Source organism: Schistocerca americana, chromosome 6 (genome assembly GCF_021461395.2).
Source record: "Schistocerca americana isolate TAMUIC-IGC-003095 chromosome 6, iqSchAmer2.1, whole genome shotgun sequence".
Lineage (NCBI taxonomy): Eukaryota > Metazoa > Arthropoda > Insecta > Orthoptera > Acrididae > Schistocerca > Schistocerca americana.
The window spans coordinates 7471521-7477700 of NC_060124.1; the positions used below are offsets into that span (position 1 = coordinate 7471521).

The following is a 6180-nucleotide window of genomic DNA, read 5'->3' on the forward strand; positions in this document are numbered from 1 at the left end:
CAGCACTGTCGGAAACGACCGGTTTGATGGTGCAGGTGTTACGGTGTGGCGAGGCATAACGTTTTATGGACGCACTGACTTCCAAATCTTCGAACACAGTACACTCACTGGTCGTTACTGTGACGCTGAACACCTCCAGTTAATGCGTGTCTTCAGTGGCACATCTAGCTCCTACTTCATTTTTATGGATAACAATGTGCAACCGCATCGAATAGTAGCAGGCGGAAGAGTTCCTGGAACCAGAGGATATTCAGTGACTGGACTGCCCTCCCTATTCTCCCCAACTTAAATCCCATCGAGAACGTGCTGCATGCATTGGTGAGAAGTATTACAGCACGTTCACTGGTGCCAGCGACCATCCAGCGCTTATAGGCCGCGCTGGTGTAGGAATGAAACGCCCTACCACAGGGGTTCCTTACTAACCTTGTGCCATCATGGGTGAATGTTGCAGAGCATGTAATGCTGTATTTGGTGAACACACACACTCTATTAAGAACCATGTTCCGTCTTCTGTAATGTGTATGGGGCCATCACAATGCTCGGTAACTTCGTTTAGGTTGGATAAAAGCTGCTCGTCCTGTTGCGTACATCTTCCAGTTAATTTTGTACTGTACTTTCCTATACTGTAGCAGTTGTTTCTATAAATGTTTGAAGTTCCATCGAGCTGTTACTTGGCAGTGACAAACGATGTGGAATATACTCTCATCCTTATGTTTTGCTGGCAACGGCCTTGCCGCAGTGGATACACCGGTTCCCGTCAGATTACCGAAGTTAAGTGCTGTCGGGCGTGGCCGGCACTTGGATGGGTGACCATCTGGGCCGCCATAGGCTGTTGCCATTTTTCGGGGTGCAATCAGCCTCGTGATGCCAATTGAGGAGCTACTCTAAAGAATAGTCGCTACTCCGGTCAAAGAAAACCATCATAACGACCGGGAGAGCGGTGTGCTGATACATGCCCCTCCTATCCACATCCTCATCTGAGGATGACACGGCGGTCGAACGATCCCGATGGGCCACTTATAGCCTGAAGACGGAGTGCTTACGTTTTGCCCATCAGTGCTTTTTACATTACATATTTCAGCAAGCATGTCATACTATATTTAGAAATTAAAAATTATAATATTGCAGACAAAAAAACACATGCGCACAATTTCTATTCATACAGTATAAGCACAGCAATAATAGAAATTACGCAAAGGTGGGTTATTAACTGCGAGCTCCAGGAGCAATGGACATTGCAATCTTACTCTCCGACACATCACTACTAAATTTTTTTTAGTGTCTTCACCAGTTTCAAAAGCTCCGAGAGGTGTAAGATTTGCAGAAGAAAAAACCATTTAACTTATCTTCATTGTCTCTTCTTGTTCTTGGGTCCAACTCTTGAATGTAGGAGTACATTCTTGCAGCTGAAACTTTGATTTAACGTTGTGGGTTCCTGATGACTAAATAACTTTGCCTGTATATTTCTTGAACTTTATTCTTTGTCACATTTTTTGAATATCACACCGTTTGTAAAATTTCCACTTAATATTCCAAATTACATTGTTAGTGTCGATCACTTAAATACGTCTGTCTCTATCAGAGGCATGTCCACTACTATCTACATTCTCCGGTACTCACAATATTCCAAAGAGTTTACAAAGCAAAAGAGTTTACGAACTTTCCTGACAAAAGTAGAATCATCGCTATAATACATCAATATTCTGTAAATGAGCCAGAACTAAATTTAATAATTAGCGTTAGACTGTGCAATCAATAATATGAATTTTAAGTATGCCAGAATTTCTAATTTCAAACGTTTCTAAAAGAGTAATTTTAACCATAAGCACATATCGATTGTAACGAATTAGTTTCTTTTTATACGTTTCAGCGTGAAATATAATACATTGTGTACAAAATCAAATGAAATTCTTTCAGTGAAATAGCCGAGAATGTTCACCTGTGCAACAATCGACGCTATACATGGTATCGGTTATTTCTATGTAAAAAAAAAAGGTAGTGTTAGAGGAGAGTGTCCCATTCCAGCATGAAAGAAAAGTATGCAGAAGGGCGTGAAAGAAGAACGTGATAACACACAAGTTAAAGTATAATTGCTCATGTTGCCAAGGTTGTTTCGAGCACAGTACACAAGTTTTGTTGAGAAGTCCTCCTCCATACAGTCCCAATCCCTCCCCATGCGATTCCAATATTTTTGGAGCCCTGAAGGAAGACATTCGTGGCCGTCGATTTGCTTCAGGCGAAGAAGTGCACTCCTGCTAGAATCATGGTTTAGTAGCCAACCCCAAACCTTTTTTCTATAAAGGCACTAGCCGTCTTATCTCAGAGTGGGGTACATGTATTAACAGTTATAGCGATTAGTTTTGAAACAATAAACAGTTTCTTACTTCCTTTCATCTGCCTCGTTTTCATATGTCTGTCCCTGACACGATAAAGAAGATAATTGTCGTGTCCGGCCCACTCGTCTAACATAGGCCGCCTCGGATAGCTAGACAACAAATCAAGAAAATCATATTAATGGAGTTTACTACAGTAAACTGAATTGACAATACTTAACTTAGCGTATTTGCAATGAGGTGTCGCAAGCAAATAGCGACATGTAAATAATCAATGTCCTTCGATAGATACAATTACACTGCAAGCAAATAATACTGTTCACAAGTCACAGCTCGTCTTCTAGACAGACCGCGGCTAGCGCGGAGCGGCGCTTATATTCTCTTCGTATAGGGGCCGCTCCTGCCGTGGTGCGGTCCTAGTCAGCGTACTATTTGCTGACGTCATCTCACAGCCTTCTCGACTGTTACGTGCCAGGACAACTTGCCGGCGCTTGATGTTACGCCAGAACAATAAAGGCAATAAAGTGTGATTAATAAAATGTGCAACATACATGCCACTTGTCACACAGACTACTCCATAAAATCTGGTATATGCTCTACCTGATCAGAAGTATCTGGACATTAATATGAAGTGTGTCCACCTTTCGCCTTCATGATGATTTGAATTCTGCTCGGGACACTTTCAGTGATGTGTCTTAATGTGTATGGAGGAATGGCAGCCCATCCTTCCTCAAGATCCGAAACCAGGCAAGGAAATGGTGTAGGAACGAAGTCGACGCTCTAGCTCATCCCGAAGGTGTTCCATTGGTTTCAGGTCAGGACTGTGGGCAAGCCAGCCCATTTAGGGAATGTTATGGTCCTCGAACCATTGCCTCAAGGACGCTCTTTTATGAGAGGGTGCTTTGTCCTGATGATACAAACAATCATCGACTCCGAACCATGCCTCTAACGTACGCAATACATAATACTGTAATATATACTCATATTCTCGTACCGCGCGCTGCAGAATTTGAATCCGCGCCAGACGTCATGGACGTCGAAAGGCCATAGAGGTCGCTGCACCATAAGCTGTGGCGGCGCGCGCCTCCTGGCCCGCTTTTAGTGTGGAGGCGCCACAGTGGAACACGTGGTCCCAGCGGCCAATAGCGGCGCCCCCGATAGCGTACTTCAGCGCCTGTCTCGCGCTCTGCCAGCCAGGCGATCATTGTAGGCAAAACCACCCCTCCCTTCCGCCTCCTCGATTTCTATCTAACCATCTATGGCCGTCCTATCGCCCTCACCCCCAGCCTTAAGTACCTTGGCGTCACCCTCGACTGTCGCCTTTCCTGGACCCCCCATCTCTGGACAATCCAAGCCAAGACACGCTCCCGACTCCATCTCCTCAAGCTCCTTTCCGGCTGTACGTGGGGTCTGGACCCCTCCACCATACTCCTCACCTATAAATCCCTCATCCGCCCTATCCTTTGTTAAGCCAATCCGGCCTGGATCTCCGCCCCTCTACCTTTTATAAATCCCTCCAAATCCTTGAACACCATGCTCTCCGCCTCGCCTATCGCATCCGTCTCCCCTCCCCCACGCGCATCCTGTACGATCTCATCCCCTTCCCCCACCTCCTCCTATTCCTTGAAAGGATACGGATCCTGTACACGTCCTGTTAACTCGATCCTCCTCACCTGCTTGTCTCACCCGTCCTCTCCCAACCCCGCCCACTGCTGCGCCTGTATTCCCACGTCCCACCCGGTCTCCATCTCTCCACCCTCCTTAGCCTCTCCCAAGGTGGCTTCCGCCAGCTCCCCCTCCCTGATGATGTCCTCCTCCCCTCCATCTACCCCTCCATCTACCCCTCCTATCAACTTTGATCCTCCCCTCCCATATCCTGTGTCTTTTCCTTTGGGCACCCTCCCTCCCTTCTCTCTCGTTTCCCCCCCTTCCTCCACCCCTCTTCACCCGAGCTTCCCCTCCCCCTTCCCGCCTCCCCCTGCCCGTGGCACCTCTGCTCTCCCCGCTCCCTCTCCCCCCCCCTTCCTCCTCTCTTGGCAGGTCCCCAGACTCGTACACGCTTACTGAACATTCGCGCGCCGGAGATCAACGCCTCGTGTTTCTGTGTGTGCCGTCGTTTGTGCTTAAGTGTTTCAGTGTTATTCGTTTTGTGCACCTACGTTCGCGTGTGACAATTTTCGTCTATGTGTGTGTCCAAGTGTTGAACAAATTTTATCTTGGACTCTACGCCCGTGAACGGCTCCATGTATTTTAAAAAGTGTTTTTCTCCATTTATATGTCCACCATATTTTTTTCTCTAATTGTCTTCATTTGTATCTTTTGTGTTTCTTTGTGGCCAAAGAGCAGCGTAGTATGCTGCTGCTGGCCTGCCTGTAAACAGGTTTAAAAATAACGATAAAGAAAAAAAAAGCTCTGCCAGCGGTCTAACATCGCGTGCATCTCAGGACATATCGCCTCAGACAGCGTATAGACTTTCGCTTTCGTGTTTCTATTCCAGTGGACGTGGTTGTCTTGTTTGGTTCGTTACTCTGTTGTCTGTTCTTGTTGTGTCATAACGTCTTCCGTTGGTCGTGTCCGTCCTCTCCCGTTGTGTTGTTGTTCATGGGCCGCTCCGCGGGTCCCACCGCGTTTCTGTCACTACTGCCCAGGGGACCGTTCCGGTCGCCGTTACAACACATATCCTTCCAGAATTAGGAGTTTTCTCATGTGCAGTAAAGGGACCACACCCTAACCACAAAAAAAAAAAAGTTCCACCACCTCTTCTGTGCTTCACATTATACGTGATGGCCAGTAACGTTCTCTAGGCGTTAGCCAAATGTAAACTCTTCCATCGGATTGCCGCAGAGTATAGCGTGAGTCATCACTCCAAATCACCCCATTGCAGTCATCGACCGTCCAGAGGCGTCGCTCTTTGCACTACGTCAAGCCTCGTTTAGAACTGGCTACAGAAATACACTCCTGGAAATGGAAAAAAGAACACATTGACACCGGTGTGTCAGACCCACCATACTTGCTCCGGACACTGCGAGAGGGCTGTACAAGCAATGATCACACGCACGGCACAGTGGATACACCAGGAACCGCGGTGTTGGCCGTCGAATGGCGCTAGCTGCGCAGCATTTGTGCACCGCCGCCGTCAGTGTCAGCCAGTTTGCCGTGGCATACGGAGCTCCATCGCAGTCTTTATTTAACACTGGTAGCATGCCGCGACAGCGTGGACGTGAACCGTATGTGCAGTTGACAGACTTTGAGCGAGGGCGTATAGTGGGCATGCGGGAGGCCGGGTGGATGTACCGCCGAATTGCTCAACACGTGGGGCGTGAGGTCTCCACAGTACATTGATGTTGTCGCCAGTGGTCGGCGGAAGGTGCACGTGCCCGTCGACCTGGGACCGGACCGCAGCGACGCACGGATGCACGCCAAGACCGTAGGATCCTACGCAGTGCCGTAGGGGACCGCACCGCCACTTCCCAGCAAATTAGGGACACTGTTGCTCCTGGGGTATCGGCGAGGACCATTCGCAACCGTCTCCAGGAAGCTGGGCTACGGTCCCGCACACCGTTAGGCCGTCTTCCTCTCACGCCCCAACATCGTGCAGCCCGCCTCCAGTGGTGTCGCGACAGGCGTGAATGGAGGGACGAATGGAGACGTGTCGTCTTCAGCGATGAGAGTCGCTTCTGCCTTGGTGCCAATGATGGTCGTATGCGTGTTTGGCGCCGTGCAGGTGAGCGCCACAATCAGGACTGCATACGACCGAGGCACACAGGGCCAACACCCGGCATCATGGTGTGGGGAGCGATCTCCTACACTGGCCGTACACCACTGGTGATCGTCGAGGGGACACTGA

At 48.7% G+C, this 6180-nt stretch overlaps 1 pseudogene; it reads left to right on the top strand.

Annotated features, from left to right (window-relative positions):
* Positions 1 to 720: 720 nt before the first annotated feature.
* On the top strand, positions 721 to 838 carry LOC124621041 (annotated as a pseudogene).
* The last annotated feature ends 5342 nt before the right edge of the window (positions 839 to 6180 follow it).